Consider the following 19756-nt stretch of genomic DNA (forward strand, 5'->3'; position numbering starts at 1 on the left):
ACTTTGGAAGAAGTGGGTCCGCAGAAAACGCATTGTGTGTTCTACGCAGCAGTGTTTCAAATGGTTCCGGCTGCCAAATTTCAGATTTGTAGCTGCTTCATTCACTGCACATATTGATGGTCATCATCGAGCTTCACGAACAACACCTCGGTACTGTTTCATAGAGTGCGTACAGTGCCGCAATGAATACGGCTCCGTACACGAAGACCGATACGTGTTGGAGAGGACGGCGCAAACCACTCGAGTTTTGGAGCGAGCTGCGCTATCAGTTATCTCAAACGGCGTGTTGGTTTGTGTAAACAGGAGCAACAGGCCAGTGTTTTGTTTTGAATATCGTGCCCTTTGCGTACTTCACAGTGCGTTTTTCCAAACACATGGGAGTGCTTCGACCGTGAAACGCCACGGTCAAGTATCGTGCCTTTATTGCGCCACACTTCGCAGCCATAGAGGTTGGAGCCATATAGGAGCACGAGTACCACGCAAAACTACGGAGCCACCGTCATTATTACAATATAAAAGCTCGTTGATATGGATTTCACAGAAGCAGAAAAATATTTCCCAATGAATGTCGGTTATACTGAAGCTATAAAGAGAACAATAGACAAAAGTATCTTATATCAGAGCACTTCTTTTTTCTTACGTGTTCATATAGGCACGCTGTGATGCTGCCAGTGGTGTGTTCGCTTGCCTGCATGTCACCCTGCAAACGGCGGAGGAACGCGAGAACGGCGTCCGCCGCCCCTCGTAAGAACAACAAAGAGTGTGGGCGTGTCCTAAGCGATTACTAAGGTATTCATTAGATGCGAAGCAGCTCTTTGACTGGCCTGTGTAACGCTGTCCCTCCATCCGCACTGCTCCCCTGCCACGAGCTCACCGCGTGTCAGCTCTCTCTCGCATTACCCTCTCCACCGCTCGCAATGCTCCAGCCCAGTCCTCACGTGAGAATCATCCCACCCGCGCCACCACTTTCCATCTGTCGGCGAGAAGACGCGAGTCGGTAAGTGCGCGTGCAGAGAATCTCGCGGAACCGACCCTGCGGACAGCGCGCCGCTGCTTGCCGCGCGATCACGCCGACGGGCGGGACGCCATCGTGGCCAACGTTAATAAAATAAAGTCAGTTTGAAAGCTTCGTCAGATAAGTGGGCCACGTGGTGGTGACGAGAACTAATGGCGCTGCAGTGCGATCTTGCTTAGAATCACTGGAAAAAATTCTGAGTATCGCATCTCTTTTCCGCGCGCCGACGCCGCCGTAGAGCCGCGGTGATTGGGTTATTTGTATCACGTGACCTTCCCTCGCCATATCCCTTCCAAGCACGTTGGGCGCGCCCACGCAGAGACGTTTCTTTCGCTGTTGAACGAGAATTGCGGACGAATTTCAACGTGCCAGCTACATATTTAGGATAGATTATGAGCAAGCGTACGTGCCAGAACCATGCCTGGCTGCTGCACCTTCGGGTGCAGCAACCGAAAGGAGTCTGGGAAGGCATTTTTTTTGCATTCCGACCGGAAAAAACGACCAGCAAAGACGTTTGGCATGGCTGCACAGAATCGGCCGCAAGAAATTCGTGTCTTCGAAAATCACCCGCTTGTGCGAGGTAAGTTGGTGAAGGCTCTAAGCGCAATAAAAGTCGCGTTACAAGTTGGACGAGTTGGTAATAATTAATTTTGCTCTCCAGATTAGAATAACAGATAGGTGAGATAAATGGTACAACTCGTGTATGTTCGCTTGTGCAATTGCGTCTTAGCACTGTTGTATGAGAGATGGGGTGGTCTGCTGGGCATGCTCTTATGCCGTTGAAATATATACCCCTTCTGTTTGCGCGGCTTGTTCGAGCAATAGCGTGCTACGCTCATACGAACAAAGATTTATTGTGTGAAGCGTTTAACCAGTTGGCATTGACGGCATGACAAGCCTCCGAGTAACGGGACAGAAACACAACTGAGAGTGCGTTTGACACTGACATTCACTTTCTCCTGCAAAGCAATGACTCCTTTAGTGGTTGATCATCGCTGACGTAATCATTAGTAGGGGACGTTATTATATACGTGGCACTAACAGGATCAGTCAAGTCAGTCGCTTACGGCTTGAGAATCGATATGCAAAATAGCGTACTGTATACAGAAGCATTTGAACTATGACCAAGGGCAAATTTTATTCTGAAATTTTGTAGATTAATAGGCGCCGGATGTGTTGCTAGCGCTTATTTTCGCATACTCCGAAACATCACCTCCATAACACAAAAATTTCGGCCAGGGACCATGAGAAGCATGTTGCCATGAAGGCAATACTCTCGTTGGAGGCCATCGTTTACTAACTCTGAGTTTCTAACTTTCTACTGTCCTTCTAACGAAAGGCTTTCACACCCAGACCACCTCATTTAAATTCATTTGACTTGAAACTTGGGAAGTTGACAAGAGGCTTGTTCCTTCCTATGCTCAAGAGAAATAAATAAATAAATAAATAAATAAATAAATAAATAAATAAATAAATAAATAAATAAATTATGTCATGGGGAGGGGGGCTTTTAAGAATCTCGGTAGCTAAAGCGTGTCCATTTTTATAGCATACGCTTTTCTCCGGCGCTAAGCTCTGGTCTTCTTGTCCTTGCTTGGCATGATAACCGGACCAGTGCAGGCGGTGTGAAGCACTGCACAGCCACGAAGATGATGTGCAAACGCATGCAAGTATGCAAAGAGGAAAGCAAGTGGGGCGAAGCAAATATTGCGGGGTAAACGTGCGCGCGATAAGCGATACCTGCCGACCTAGTTGCCCTGCATTGGTTGACCCTCTCACTGCGCTGAGGCACTGGAAGAGGAACTTCGCACACAGTACTAAGCAGTATTTGTTTCAGTGAGGTCTTTGCTGTCCGTTTTGTTGCAGCATTGCATAGGCACACAGAGGAAGCTGTGAAGATCTTTTCTAAAGCTTTGGCTGCTGGTGAAGCAGTAATCCAAGTTAACAGAATATGCCGTTTGTGACAAGCTGTTTACGGCCAGTCACGATTTTTACTCTCTCGTAATATACCTTGTTCTCCTTTTATAAAGAAGACGTTCAATAGAATGCGCAGCAATACTCTACATAGCACCTTTCTTGGTATTCGAGCATGTCGCGCTAACGTTCCAAGAATTTCACCGGAACTTGTAGGATAAATTTAGTATAGTATACATGTGAAGGTTGCTGTTGTTTTTGTCGCAGCAATTGCGCAGATGCCTCCTAGAAGTTCATTTTAGATTTCGCTATGTCTGTGAACTCTGATAACATCTTAGTAGTCGCATATTGACCTCGGCCGGGCCAGCACGCAAAAAAAGAAAAACGTCCTCGCATCTAGTACTCGAAGCAATATCGCTACTTTGGCGCCATGCTCCATGCGATCGCATTTAACCCGTTCGGTCTTACCCGTCGATGCTTCAAGAGATATGCGTAGGAGATTATGAAGATATACCACACAATTTTGCGCAATTTCAGTACTCTGGGAGAGAAAAAAGAAAGAAAGCACTTTAGGTAACATTAGCCAAGTGGGTGAGTCGAGCGCTGTGTAATCGAAAATATGGGAGAATGTCCTGTGGACTTTTTACGGAACGCTATAATACTGGTCTAGTTTCGTGATGCCACTCTTTTGGTTTTAAGAAAGGAGTCAAAACTTTTATCGGTTTCATAAATTTCTATTGAATGAATTTTGACGGCTCTGACAAGAAAATTAAGCTTTCCGCAACACAATGACTGCATTCGGTGGTGGTCATTTGTTACCTTTTGAAGCTCTCTATGATCTGCGTTTTTCAGCATTCGTGTAACGCTAAATTATTCGTTGAGCACTCTTTCATTGCACTGACAACGAGCTAGCTTCGCGGCCCGGCTGCACAGGGCACTAGTTATTGTTTGTCTAGACAAGGAAGGCATTGGTGCAGAAAAGATACTTTTGACTGCGTTTCTAAAGTTTTCGTGTGAGTTTGTAATGGCCCAAGGAAACAGTCCTTATGTTATAACTGAAATACGTGTTGGACAATAAATTATTGCAAAGTCAGAATTTTCGTGATCTGTAGAATGCTCTGTTTTGGTTTTAAATCTTTTCCTAAAAGGGTCGTTATTGTAATACCAGGACATCTTGGCTGAACAGCACATACGAGACGACGACGAAGTAAAATAACACAGACACGCGCTGTTTTCTCGCAAGTATAATTTATTTGGGCAATAACAGCGGATACATAGGTGAAGAGCCGCTTAACAGAAAATACAAAAAAAAAAACAGGCAGCGATATAACCGAACACGTCGAAAGCAAGAGAAAAAAGATATACATAAGTATCATCTTCTGTAGGTGCTGGAAAGATAGCCTAATTTTGTGTCCCTCAGTGAAATTGACGCTGTGCTGACACACAATTTTTTCTTCGGATATAGAAGCTTCAACCACTTCTCTTGCTAACTCATTTTTATGATGCGACAGTATTAGTTTTTCGTTGAAGAAGGGTACGCAGCCGCATTAGGGACAATGAGCGGCGATGGAGTACGGTTTCGACTCTGATAATGAGCGTTCGTGTTCCCGAAGGTGAACATTGATGCATCTTGCAGTTTGGCCAATGTAAGCTTTACTGCATGATAAGGGAAGTCAATATACAATCACCTTTTTACATCTTGTATATTTAAAGGTGTGGTTTAATCCAAAGTTGCCAGGAATGCTTTCATTGCTTTTGCTCTGCTTAGCAATAATTTTTTGCAATTTCGCGCACATGAACACAAGATTATCAGGAGACGAAAAAATTGGCAGATCCCGCGTGCGGTGGGAATCAATGATACGTGAAGCATAAAGAGAAAGGTTGAATTGTCACATTAAAATCAGCACACCGTTACGAGGCGGACGTAATTTATGTCGTGCTCCATGTCATGATTATCATGTTAGCGCCTGGCATTTTTCTTCGTCGTTCATTCACGTCACTTAATACCAAGTTTGGTATAAGCGAAGCTAATGAAAAAGCCGCGAGAACGCTCTAATTGTGGATTATAGCCATGTTCTTACATGACATGCATATCATGATTATCATGTTTCAGCCTGTCATATACCTTTGTCTTCAGTTGACGTCACGTAAAACCAAATTTGGTATATGTGAAACTAGCGAATATGTGAAACTAGGCTAAGGTACTCGACTGCTGACCCGCAGGTTGCGGGATGGAATCCCGGCTTCGGTGGCTGCATTACCGATGGAGGCGGAAATGTTGTAGGCCCGTGTGCTCAGATTTGGGTGCACGTTAAATAACCCCAGGTGGTCAAAATTTTCGGAACCCTGCACTACGGCGTCTCTCATAATCAAATGGTGGTTTTGGGACGTTAAACCCCACATATCAAACTAGCGAATTGGCCACGAGCGATCTGGGAGCGTAGCATGCAGTCATGTTTTACATGACACGCATGTAGTGATTATCATGTTTACACCAGTTATATACCTTTGTGATCCATTCCCGTCACGTAATACCAGATTTGATATATGTGAAGCTGGCGAAATGACCGCGAGTGCATCATGAGCGTGGCATGTAGCCATGTTCTTACATTACACGCATGCCATGCTTATCATGTTTGCACCAGCAATATACCTTCGTCATACATTCACGTCACCTAATATGAAACTTGGTATATATATAACAAGCGAAACGACCACGACTGCATCATGAGCGTGGCATGTTGTCATGCTCTTACATGTCAGTGGTGTTTTCTGTCCTTGTTTTGTAGCTTCCGTAGTTATCGAGTAACTACATCTAGGTTGCGCTGCTCCTACATTAAGTTATGACACGCATGTCAAGATTTATACATGAGGGCCTGTCACATATGTTCGCCATGCAGTCATGGCATACCATACCAGTTTTGCAATATGTCATGTGAAAGAAACCACTACAAGAGCAGCAAGAACATGACATGTAAATCATGACATTCATGACATACATGTCATGATTTTCATGTTATGACTAGTCACTTATGCTCGTCGTACGATCATGTTATTTCAGACCAATTTCTTTATCAATACCATTATCAAAATGGCCAGGACAGCTGAAAGTCGTAGCGGCTGGATAGATAGATAGATAGATAGATAGATAGATAGATAGATAGATAGATAGATAGATAGATAGATAGATAGATATGGTCATACTCGCTGAAGGTCACTAAAAATGCATTGAATTTACAAAGAACGTCCACGCCATATCCTTTGGCCACATTTTTGAAACCGTGCACTGCTCGGTGAGTATACGGTATGACCGTGTACTTTTTTGCACTGACTGTCCGCTCACCATTTTCAGCCTGTGGTTCATTTGTTTATGACATCTGTGCATCTTCTCGCACGCTTGGGCAATGACTTGTTTCAAATGACGCGCTAGCCTAAATCTCAGAACTTGTTCATTAAAGCTTATTTGCCACCTATCGTCACAAAAATTCCCCATTGCAGAACGAACACATGAAAAGGCTATACCCTGCTTTATTACTTTAGAATGATTTCATCAGAAGTTTAGAAATGGTTTAAGAGAATGTAGATGGTACATAAGTATGTAAAAATTATAGCTGCAGGTCTAGGAACTGGAGAGGTCCTTCTTTCACTATCCCAATCGTGAAGTTTAGTTCACTGCCGTTCTCACGAAACTTTCAAGGTATTCATTGAATCTAGACCATAGCCACATGCTTCAACAGCACCAAATAATCGTAAACATAACGCAAACTACGTCTAACCATTCCTTTCCAAATGTCTGCCAACTTTCTGTCCGCAAATCTCAAAAAAAGTTCACAAAGGATAGGCGCCACTTTGAAGCCATTACATATTCTTTTGAATGTAGAGTTCTTATTCGTGTTTTAGAAATGTGGATTTAATGTAGGAAGTTATTAACTCTAAACAGAATTTTCGAGGAGCTTGCTAACAGCTGAAAAAAGCATGTTCATCGTTTAAATCACACACACACACACGTTCTCATACATTGATCGTGTGGTATTGGGCAGAATAGGTCTTCTATGTCAAGAATAACGGGGTGAGATTTCCGAGGGTTTTTTCGTTGTCTTTCAGGAGCTCTACTAAGACGGTAGAATTGGGTACATAGAAGGGATAATCGACCATTAAGGTAGATAAATATTTCTGTAGGTATCCTGACACTGCATGCTGCCTCGGTCACAATTGTCCTGAGTGGTACACCGGATTTGTGAGTTTTCGCTGCGAAAAATAAGTGCATAAAGCTTTTTTGGTCTTTTTGACAATGGTAACACTTTCGTCTAACTTCATGTTATACAGCAGGTTCTAGGCAGTTCGTTTACCTTTAGTTATTTTTCACTTTGTAAAAGTTAATTTCATAGCCTCATGAGCCTTTTGTTTGTACATAGCCTCAGGAACCACAGCAGCAGAGACCATTTATCGGTGTTAACAAGCCTGAGCTCTCTATCGGTCAAAAGTGACTACAGATTTGTTGTTTTTTGACATGCGTTGTGGACCACCTTTCCTCGCAACAAGGCCCGCACACTCAGTCAAACATCGAGCCCGATACTCGTCGGCGACATTCGCGCAAATTTCTCAAGAATGCCCGACATTGTCCACCGGTGAAAGTGAAGGTGCTGCCGAGAACTTGGGTCCTTTCCCCAACAGTCTTTTCAATTCCTCCGGCATAGTCACATCACCCAGGACGAGTAGCTTTCCCTCTTGGATAGGCACTTCTTTTCCTTTTGGAGGAAGGCTTGGTTGTACCTTCTTCTAAAGGAAATCTGTCGGGCTGTCGGTGATACGGTGCCACTAAGTATAGGCACTTTCTCGGTTGCGTCTGTTCTGATGAAAGCAATATTCCCTTTCGCAGGTCAATTATAGTTGGTCCTAATAGAATCGGGTGTTACGCCACCATTTAGTGCGCAATATGCCACATACCTTTTTTGACTTGTGCCGCGGAGAGTTGTATAGTCAGAAGGCTCCCCGCGCATTTGGTGGGCATTAATTGGTCTCTTGTGCCATGCTACTGTAGGGGCGTTGCAGGCAGAAATTGCTATTAGTGAGGCCAAAGTGGCGGGGCCGTAAATGTTAGTAGATGGGAAAGGGCTCTGTGTACTATAAATATTCTGCATAAGAATGGAAGTTTGAGCGAGTAAGTATGCGTTCATTTTGGTTGAACGGCGCACGCGACACACGAGACGACGACAAAGTAAAAGAACACAGGCAGGCGCTGTCTGTGTTCTTTTACTTCATCGTCATCTCTTGTTTGCTGTTCAACCAAGATGAACGCATAGCAACTTACTCAAGCTTCCATTCTTACGCAGTTAATCAGCATGGCCTTCATAAAAAGCGTTCTCCTTTTTTATTTGTTTCGTAGCGCTGGCGCAATTACCACATTCGTATGATAAAAATATATTCACATTTCGCAAGCGTGGGCGTTGAGATCATCCGCTATACAGGGTGTCTCATCTAAAAAGAAACAACTAATAACAAATTTAAAAAAGGAGCGCTACGCGTCTCCTACTAGCGCGGTATTGTTCTTAGCTGTATATATGTAGCGCGTCAGAATATTTTCACACGAAAATCTTATGCCCGGGTCTACCACGGCTCCGCTGATGTATTTACCTCACGTTATTATGTTAATATAGTAAATGTATACCGACAAATTGCAAAGACAAAAAACTAGAACAAAAGTTCCTTAGTGGCGCATTGAACCAGTGAACTCCGCTCCTGAATGCGTAATGCAAACCACTACACCACAACAAAATTGCTCAGCACTTCAGCAGTAAGCCATTGATATACGCCATCTACCGTTGGCGGTCCTCGGAACTCCGCAACTTCAACGCGTTTTAGTCATCAAAGCGAGATAGCACGAGGGTCACGCATTGGGCGTGCGTGCTTTGAAGGTCGAAGCCCCGCGCCACCTACGCATTGCTAGAGTGCCTCGATGCGCTCGTTTGCCTCCGCTTCCAAGCACTCTATGCGTTGCGATGCCTGCGCGCCTCCGCACGGCGTGGTTGAAATCCGTATAGATGTTCTCAGTCATGGTCGCGATCACTCACAAGCGCGCTTATCTCGGGATTCGGGTGCTACGTACCTCTCGTGCTTACGCCAAAAGTTTGCTTTGAAGTTACAACGGTTAAAGGCTAACTGCGGCGATTTTTCAAGGTCGATGGATCCCAATCGAATTCACAGGGTACGTTCCTTTGCACATTTTCGTCATTTATGCCAAAACACAGGCTGGAGAGATGCGTTGATTGTTTGCAAATGCATTTTAAAGATTGCCCCGAAAAGCTCACCTCACTTGCCAGAATTATTGGCCACACTGTCTGTGTGACGTCTTGTTCGGCATGTGAACCGAAGTGACGCAGCCGATGGAATCGCCGCTTTGGGTCCGCAGCGTTTATTCTGCTGTCCACAAAGGGACGGCGTCGGTCTTTGGCACGAGTAGAGCACGGGAAAGCTTTCTTCCTTCCTGTTGTGTTTGGCAGGCGCTTCGCTGGTCAGGCTTTCAGAGTTTTCATACTACGCGTCCTAGGGACGAGTCTACCAACACCAGTTCTTACGAAATAGTACGCCATACGCGGACAGGGCGCTCGGTCAAGTTTCGGTTTTGATTTTACACATTTTTGCTTATTAAAATTATTTTCAAACTTCCTGAACATTTCAGCCATTGGGCTCGTGCGAAGAGTGTCTCATTAACATAAAAACACCATTACTTTGACATGGTCGAAAAATCGCCGGAGTTGGCCTTTAAAGAGAGCACGAAGGTCACTTCGCTCACTGCCCCGGGCACATTTACGAAAGGAGCGTGCTGCTCACACACGAAGTAAGAATTGGGACAGTTGTTCGCGCTTATCCAAGTGTACACTTGTGAGTTTGTTTCGTGCGTCTTTCTTTCTGTTTGAGCGGCATGCTTCAAGTTTCAAACTGTGACAGTGGTTTGTCCACGCTCGTCCTGTTTGTGCTTTCTGCTTGAGGTACGTCTTGGAAGTTTCGAGATGCTTGTTGTTCTTAGCGTGATATTGCGATCGGTCGCTGTAGCAATAATTTCATCGCCCCTGTGGCGAAACAACGCAGGATACACGCTCAACAACTTCTGTAGGGAAGCGTTTCGCTTTCGTCCCAGGTGGTCAAAATTTCCGGAGCCCTCCACTACGACGTCTCTCATAATCATATGGTGGTTTTGGGACGCTAAACCCCAAAAATCAATCAATCGTTTCGCTTTCGTGTTATACCGATTAATGAAGAGAGGGCTCAGCCACGTTTTTTAATCTACCAAACGCGGTAATTAACAAAATTGCTTTATGAATTTTTAACTACTGGTTCTCTAGAAACAATTTCAATAAAAAACATTTAGCCCTTGTCCAGAAATGACAAAACTTGTAAATAAAAGTAAGATAACGACGTTAAGGTCGTTTGAATAGGATATCGGTGACTACGATGGACGTTAAGCGATGGTTAGAGCAATGCCTCTTTTATTTCTTCCAATGTCACTGCCAACACGCGCTTTTAAACGGGAGCCATCGGTCCGGCTTTATTCAGGGAGTGGTCATGATGCGACTCTACATAATGGGTAGAGTCGCATCACTGCGACTCTACACTGCTTGCATTACGTGTGCTTCTGTGCGGTTTCCCCTGGGGATGTGATAGACGTGTTTCACACTGCATTATAATACGTCGGTCAGATTTGTTCCTTCGTGCTCCTTCTCGGTGACTTGAGGTGAGGCCGCTGCTGCATCACAACGCAGCGTATGCAGTAGAGTTGCTGCAACGCTTCCCCATTGGCTACCTGCATAGTCCCACAAACGGCAACATCTCAAAACACCGTATGTTTAACAGCCATCGTGGCCGCCAATATTAGCAACACGAGGAAGGCAAGACGCCGCCCCACGTTTCGGTCTAATTAATAAAAAAAAACTAATTTGTATGATTTTCATCATGAGGCAGTGCATGAGGTGTTCTCTTTCCCATCACCGCACAGCACTCGTGATAACTAGGCTGTTAGGTTTTGCCGCTCATAAGTTGATCGTGCGGATGGGACAGCACCAGAAGCTACGTTATTCAAAGCTTCTTTCTCAGATCTCTCTCGGCAAGGTCGCAAATTGCTTCCTGTGAGCATGGGACGACAGCGCGGGAAGCAACGTTATACAAAGCTTCTTTCTCGACTCTCTCTAGGTATGCCCGTGTAACTATACACCACTTATCCTCTGGAATGCAAACTACGTCCGTCTTTTCCGATGCTGGGGACAAACACACAATGTGAAACGAACCCGCTTTGCCAACCGGCTTGGAATGTTTGTGGTTTAGAGACAAGTCGCCGCTGCATGCAGGGGCAAACAGACAATGGGATTAAGCGACCCCGTCCTGCCTCGGCTGCCGGGCGCGAGCTCAGTGGGAGTAGGCGACACGCTCTGTTCTGGCGATCGGCTCAAATTCGCAGCGATGCACGACCCGAGCACAAGGTAAGCGGAGAAAGTCAAAGGCCGCTTGCTACTTGCGGGGGCAATTACGTTCCGCGCGCAATCATTCAATTTCCGGCTTTGGAGGTTCGTCTCGGCTCGCTGGGTGTGGGAAAGGGCATGAATGTACCGGGTCTACAATGCCGATATCTCCCGAGCGTTAGAATTCCTGAGCGCGTGGGAGGTGGAGAGAGAGACATGATGGGAAAGAGTACCAAAACGCCTGTTTAAACTGTAGAAGCGCTGCTGTCGAGAGTAAGGTCAGCCCAGTAGGGAGTGACTTAATCTTAGTGGAAACAGATTGGATGAGAGAATGTTGAGGCGAACCAGCAGTGGCCCCCTCCCCTTTTTCTTTGTTACCGCAAGATGCTTAAGACTGGAGGGAATCCGTTTCTCTTCAGTCGAGGCTGCAATCACTTAACTGATAGAGCAGTACGACTCCGTACGGTGCAACTTCTGTCTGGGCCGTAACCACTTGGTGGTCGAACAGTGAGACTAAGTACGTTGTATGTAGTAACAGTGTTCTAGGCTCTAACTTAAGAAAAGTTAAGTAGAAGAGTAAGACGCTGTTGATGTCTGTGTTATCATGAGTGTGCTTCGGCAAGATGTACATATGACTGTAAATATTTCGCTGTAATATACCTTCAAGTTTTCATTACCTCCAACCTGCCTCCTGCTTCATCGACGCCGATCATCCCCTTGACGGGACTTCAATCCATATCAAGGAGATCAACGAACGAGAAGGAAAACTTAACTTAGGCGATGGGCGAGATCAGAAAAGAGCTAGAGGAGAGGGTGATAAACAGCTGAATCAGACGTATCTGGCTGACATTGATAAATTGGAAAAGGCGTTAGTTGGAGGGTTCCGTTAAAAAAAAAAGAAGAAAGAACCAAAGACAATAATCTTCGACGAAAGAGTGGTCGCCACGTGCAATGCGATACGAGATCAGATGCAGCATACGGTTCAGCGCAGGCTTTTTTCTTTTCTTTTTGGGCCGATGATAAACGTGTTGGTGGGAGAGAGAGTGACATTTTGATGAAACAAGGGTATAGGAAGCACAATTGGAATTTGTGGCGGTGGTGGCTTTTTTGTTGAAGTGTAATGTCTGCAATGTTTTATTTCTTTAGCGGCACCATCCGATCACTGCGTAATGTACATTGTAGTCACAAATAGCCTGTTGGAGCAACCTTTGTCCGTGATGAGACCTTGCTAAATCGTTGAACTTACATTTTAGGGCACTAAATGCGCCACTAGTTAGGAGACAATCACGTAGTATTTTTTGAATATCGCACACTTTAAACCAAGGCTGGAGAAATTAACCAACGTCGTTACCTTACCGTAAATTGAAAATTTTGTTTTTTCTGGATAAGTGCCACATTTGTTGTACTGCAATGTTTTTTCCAGAATCAGGACCCAAAAAGTTCATAATCAATTTTGTTAAATACTGCGCTGGGTGGATCAAAACAAAATTTCAGACAATCTACATACAGCTACGAACCATACCGCGCTAGTTGGAGACACGCTGCGCTCATTTTAAATAGTTTATTGCTTGGTGCTTTTTAGCTGAAACACCCTATATTATCGCAGAAAGCGAAGCAGCTTTAAGCGAGTATGGTAAAATGAAATTCTTACCGGAAGCAAAGACGCTAAGACTGAAGCTTAGCGTGGATGTTTTTGCTTTAACTTCTTTGGTGATATTAAGAAAAATGTTTTTATCTGAGTGGGTAAGACACTGACTTATTGCACATAGGTCACTAGGTTCAGAACCCACCCCGATTAGCGATTTCTTGATAGCGACTTGTTTTAGAAGACAAAGAGATGTACAGACAACTTTAGTGCGATAGCAATTATATGGACACTCTTCTCTGGATTTCGCCGCCAGCGTCGTTGGCGTGGACGTCGGCGACGATGTCATGCAGAGTATATATATATATATATATATATATATATATATATATATATATATATATATATATATATATATATATATATATATATATGAAAAAAGCAGGAAAGAAAAAAATAACAGGAAGAAGACTCCAGCACGCGGAATCGTACGTGGGACCTCCGTGAGGTGCTAACCACTGGGCCACCGAAAGGTACGTCCCTCAATGTTCAAAGGCAAGCTATTGATATCTACCACTTACCGCTGTTGGCGGGCATCTCGGGATCTCATTTTTTCAGCATTATAAGCAAGATGGCGCAGTAAGCACGCGGTGGCTCTGGTCTCTCACGTGTACTTTGGCCCGCGTTTAGAATAAGGGGGTGTACGCTCGATCGCGCGCCCTTATCTTGCAGCGGGAAGAGTCGTACGTCTTGGCTAGCATTTGAATTTCGCCGAAACAATTCTGTTGTAGTTACCGGGCGCACAAAGGTGACTGCAATCGTTTAACAGCCTCCGTTTGTGAAAAGGGCGTGCTTTTCAGACACAGCAAAATAACAACTAAGACGCTTATTCGGTAATCTGTAGCTGTGAGTACGCTTCATGCGTCCTTCGTGCGTGAGAAACGCGGGGCACGTTTCGATCTGCTTGCCCTTTTGTGGGTGCCTTTCCAATTTGTGGCTATCGCGCTCATTGCTTCGCCTTTGCGGCAAAGCAATGTTCTCGTCAAGTCAGCATGTAATTGCTTGAATGGCCTTTCACCAGACTCGGAAAGTAGAAACCCTCACCTCACTCACCTCACCTTAAAAAAAAAAAAACACACACACACAGGGCGTTAATCTCTCTCAGCGTTTCTCGCCTTTCTGGCGCACTTTGTAGCGGAAGAACAGTGATTCACGCGACGTAATTACTGTACATACTCTCGATTGGTCCATATACGCAAAATATCAGTTTTTAATTGTCCCCTAAACTTAATTGCCACAAATCCGATTAATATTTCTTCCTTGTCTCGCACAAGTGTCACACGTGACCAACCGATTTCACTTCAGTTTGTGTGTTTTCGACTGCGCAAGTGGAGGTAACAGCGTGTAGCTGACAAGTGCGAAAGCCTCACGTGTTCTGTGCTAATTACTTGCATTGTACACGTGCTTTTAAAAATGGACTAGGGGGAGATGTTGCCGGTAGAAAGGGTAGTGAAGGCTACAAATCAACCACCATTCCCTCGGCTTTGAGGACGGGACGGTGAAGGGTCCTGAGACCTTTAGGTGTTTGAAACTTGTGCTAAGAAACGAACGGTGCCAGGAAAAGAATGAGAAAAAAAAGTACTTCCCCCCCCCCCCCCCCCCCCAAAAAAAAAGATTACCATGCTCAAGGCGCAGGAGCTATGTGTAAGTTCGAGATGGTGATAAATATGGGCTATTCTGCTGAGCCGCTGACCCAGAAGTCACTGGTTCAATCCTGGCGGCCGCAGTCGAGTTTCTCGGGTGGCGAAATGATAGAAGCTAGCGTACTGTGCGTAGAGGCCAGCGCATTAAAGACGTTAGAATAACGCACATATATGTATACTTGGTCACTCTTCTACACTGGACGTCATCCAAGAAGTAAAAAAAAAAGGAGCAAAGCCGACGTCTGTTAACAATGAAGCTCTTTCAATCAATAGTTATTTAAATAAATAAATCCCCACTGTTTTACGACCCTTGGATGCTCATTTGCCACGGCTTAAAACAGGGGAAAGAAGACATGGGGGATGGTGCAACTCTAATGGTCATTACCGGAATTTACAGATACATTTCAAGCACACTCTTCTGCATATAGTGTGATTTCAGTTAACTCTTTCGTTACCACGCGAAAACACTTGTTTTTCATATGTCTCGGGAAGATTGCTGTTGCCAGTTTAAAAAATACTCCAGCGAGCATTGCAGCATACCAAACTTTGCACAATGAAATGCTATTTCTCAAAGATACATGTTGTAGAGCAACAAAAATATTTTACAATGACTAAAAATGTAAAAAGTGTGAAATTTTTGGTTGCTAGCTGGTAAACAGTGGAATAAAAAGAATATGCAAATTCACAACAAAAAATTCAGAATATACATTTTGTAGATAAATGACCCAGGAATATTGTAAAAAAAATAACGAATGTTGTACAAAATGTTTCTCTTCACATACACAAAGAAAATCTGAACCGAGCTGCTGTTTCGTTGCTCGTGCCATGCGATGAAGCATTGCATGCATTTTCGTGAGACACACGTGTACTCGTACACTTTCTCAGTAATTTTTTTTCTTTTACTGTGATAAGGGTCTCCAGCTATTCCAATATATTTGGATACCCCTGATGTGAATAATGCATCTATAAAGGGCACGTTAATGAACTTCGCTAATTCATCTAGTGTCACCTCTTTCCATGAGCCACCTCACTCAGCATAGGTTGGCAGTCCAATTTATGCATCCAAGCATATTTCTTTGCATTTTTGTGCATATCGTAATAAATAAAGGACAACATCGCGCACACCTCTGAATCGTTTCGTGCTGCTCTATAGTCTGCGTTAAGATGTGCTCGGGGGGCCTTTTTGCTGTTAGGAGAAGCTCTGCAGCCAGCGCCAGCACACCGCGCCCCAGCGAAGTATGAGCGACGCACGTAACCAGAGTAGCTATAAGATTGTGCATAAGGCTCAGCAGCTACGCACTTGCAGTGGAAGAGCCAACTTGAGGCCGTAAACAAAACAAATCCATGAAACGATGTGGATGTCTCAGGCTGACACAAAATACTGTCTCCATAAACTTTCAAGCTGAGGTGCTGTCATCCTAGAACTTTAGGCCCGTCCACAATTAATTGAGGTGGAGTTGCAAGATAGTTTCGAGCAGTGCATGTTTTTTTCAGCGCTAGTGCACACCAATGCGTGCATGACGACGATGTCATAGGAGCGACTAATGACACTAGATGCGACTTTGCGTCTGATGCAAGCAAAACCGAAGCTGCTGGAAACTGTCAGAGAAGGCCACTTCGACACTTTAAATGCGCAGCTGACCTTCGTAAGTACTTTTTGTACAACAAATTTTCCCCGACTTCTAGGAACAGTTCTCTATTGAATATCTGGCGAAAATTTTGGGCAATTATTACTGCTCAACATAGTCAAATTGCAAAGCTGACACTTTAATTTAATATTTTGCTTGCAAGGGTAGTTTTAATTACAGAAGTGCGATGTTGCTGAAACACAATCACGAGGGGTACGCACTTCTGTCAAGTTCCCCAGCCTAGTGCACTTTTTCAAGAATACACGTTCGCGCTAAGGTGAGTCAAAAGTCACTATGTTGTGAAAATGGGAAAATTCAAATCGATTCTGAAAGTTGAGTGGCTGGACAACGCAAATTTATGATCCAAGGGCGTCGATCACCGGTGATAAATTTTAATATGTGTGATAACGAAATAGTTAAGGTACTACGTTGTGAACCACTAATATATGTTTAAAATAAAAAGTAACGCCTGTTGAAGAGCACTGCTGGAAGTGACGCCAACTACAAGAGATCATAGTGCGTTGAAGGAAAGTAATTGTACGATACATTGAATAAAAACGACAATCCAAAGAACAAAACAGGTGTGACAAGTGTGTGGCTTTTCTAAAAGAGCCAAATGAAGAAACCTACACGAAGCTAACTTTCTCGGGTGCTTGATGCGTGCGTATGTTGAACTTCTAGTGCAGTTGGAATCAAAATGGGGCAATCGCTGGTTGTAAAGCGTGAGCTGAAAAATGAAGTTTAAAATAAAAAAAAATCTGCAAAATTATGCACCAGTTTGAGTTATGTGGAGCAAAATCTAAAAAAAAAGTGCTGTGACAGTAATATCATCTAATATTTTTCACGTGTGTCCTAGTTGCTTTGCTCTCATGCGATTTCCTCAACACTACTAGTTTTTTTTTTTTGGGGGGGGGGGGGAGGGGTGATTATAGGTGCTTACTGAAAGGCGTGGTATTGTAATGCAAAGCTTGATCGAAAATAGTAAGAAGCCGAATTTCCCACTTCATTCTGTCCTTTAGTATTTCTTTCCATATTTTGCACTCCGTTCTAACGACCGCTTCCCCCCCCCCCCCCCGCTTTTTTTTGCTTCTAGACGCCATTTTTGAAGTAGAATACAACTGAAGTGAAGATATATGGATACCAATAAATTTCTTGAAGAAGAAGAAAAATGAATCTGGAAGAGCGTCACATGCAAGACGTGCTGAGAAAAAGAACAAGAAGCCGAACAAGAAAGAGAAGAGCAGATAGAACAATTATAAACTATTAAGAGTTGTTTTGATTCTTAGTATCAAAATGAGCAGCATTATTGTATTAGAAATGATGCATTTGTCGCGAAATGAAAAGCAGCCACCGCTTCTGAGGAACGTTAACTGAACGACCCGTGATTGACGCCCGGCGAAAAGGCACGAAACTAGACCTGTGCGCTGGTGCCAAAACCATCGGCGGTGGCGCGTCACCACCGCGGGGTTCATTGGATCAGCGGCGGCCTTGCGTGGGGGAGGGGGGGCGGTAGATTCCAGAGTTGATGAGGATAAAGATTTGTTTCTAGAATAAAAAAGAAGTCTGTTCCACCAAAAAAGCGAAGGGCATAGAAATAGGAACTTAACGTTATTTATTTACCAGTACTGCTGTGTCAGTTTTTGAAACATAGCAGGTGTAAATACAGCTGTTCAGCACCTTGAAAAACACACACACACACACAATTTAGCAAAATGCACGCTTACGCACTTTTTCTTTCCAACTAATCAGCACAGACTCTGCGCAGAGACTCAATCTCACTCCATAAATCAACGTTCTCGGATGAAAAAAAAAATCAGGATATATCTAACGAGTAAAACGTTTAGAGGATCTTGAAAGGGGTAATAACTTTTGCTGGTTGACAGGTGTTCATGAATAAGTCATTCTTAAGGCATATATATGTGTTCACACGAAGTAATCACTCGCGTTTTAGCAGCAATCTGTTGTATTGTTTTTTCTGGCGTTTATCAATACTGGTTTTTACGAAGAATTTAGGGGATAAAATTGACGGGTATGGTGCGCAGATGATGCATTGAAGGATATGGGTGCTATGACACTCGAACTGGTGTGAACTATCTGATGCAGAAGCCCCGCCGTGGTGTTGTAGTGACTAAGGTACTAGGCTGCTGACCCTCAGGTTGCAGGATCGAATCCTGGCTGCGGCGGCTGCATTTCCGATGGAGGCGGAAATGTTGTAGGCCCGTGTGCTCAGATTTGGGTGCACGTTAAAGAACCCCAGGTGGTCGAAATTGCCGGAGCCCTCCACTACGACGTCTCTCATAATCATATGGTGGTTTTGGGACGCTAAACCTACATATCAATCAATCATCTTATGCAGAAGTGTGACACGATTGCAAGTGCGCCGATCTTAGGGGCGGCACCGATACAACATGCCCATATGAATTACGCGAGCCATGCTCGTCGCAGCCAAAATATATAAACCCCAATGCTTTTTCCAACAGGTTCTGACATAGCATTGTCATGTCGATGGTGATGTCATCAACCAACCTACGCATATTTGAGTGTGGCCAAAGCCTTATGTGCTGTCAGTCCGCATTTTTTTGTTGAGTAAATTGCTTAATGTGTGTCGGAGATACTAGCCTCTTCGAGAGCTTGTTGCAGACTGTTTCGACGTGTTCTGTCATTTTAAGATTGTTTTGAGAGTTACACCAATGTATTTAAACTCCGTAGCATGTACTGGACTCACACCATCATTAGTAATTTTAAAATTAAGAGGCTGTTTCTTATTTGAAAAAGTCGTGACTTGAGTTTTTTTGAAGTTAATATACATTAGCCATGTTTCCCTCTGGTTACAAAACATCAAAAGTAGACTATTCAGCGCACCCTGATCTTGAGCATCGGAGATGATTTTAGAGATAACACAATCATGTGCATAGAGCCTAAATTTAGTTTGAGTGTTCACCGGCTTGTTCCCTGAGCCACTCTGCTCTCTTGTTGTCTCTTACCATTTTTCTTTCCATTGCTCACTGCATCGTCCTCAATTTAAGCTGAAGCCTCTTTGTAAGTCTCCAGGTTTCTGCTCCATAGCTAAGTACTGCAAGATGCAGCTGTTATATACCTTCCTCTTGAGGGATAGTGGCAATCTACCTGTTTTGATTTGAGAGTGCTTGTGAAATGTGCTCCACCTCAATCTTATTCTAGTTACTTCAATCTCGTTGTTCGGCTCCGCGGTTATTACCTGCCCTAAGTAGACATAGTCTTTTACAACTTGAAGTGCGCCATTACCTATCTCGAAGCACTGCTCTCTACCGAGGTTTTTGTACATTACTTTCGTTTTCTGCAAATTGGTTTTAAGACCCACCTTTCTGCTCTCCTTGTCTAACTCCGTAATCAGGAGTTGCGATTCGTCCTCTGAGTTACTTAGCAATGCAATATCATCGGCGAAGCGCAGGTTACTAAGGTACTCTCCTTTACCTCTT

General features: G+C 44.0%; 1 long non-coding RNA gene across 1 annotated transcript in view; it reads left to right on the forward strand.

The window, feature by feature from the left end:
• Window positions 1–1362: 1362 nt before the first annotated feature.
• LOC142777267 (uncharacterized) overlaps window positions 1363–19756 on the forward strand; it is a 39036-nt gene continuing 20642 nt past the window's right edge. Inside the window, exon 1 of the long non-coding RNA XR_012887999.1 lies at window positions 1363–1595. This is a non-coding gene — a long non-coding RNA (uncharacterized LOC142777267). The remainder of the gene's footprint in view (window positions 1596–19756) is intronic.

This window comes from Rhipicephalus microplus, chromosome X, assembly GCF_043290135.1.
Source record: "Rhipicephalus microplus isolate Deutch F79 chromosome X, USDA_Rmic, whole genome shotgun sequence".
Taxonomy (NCBI): Eukaryota; Metazoa; Arthropoda; class Arachnida; order Ixodida; family Ixodidae; genus Rhipicephalus; species Rhipicephalus microplus.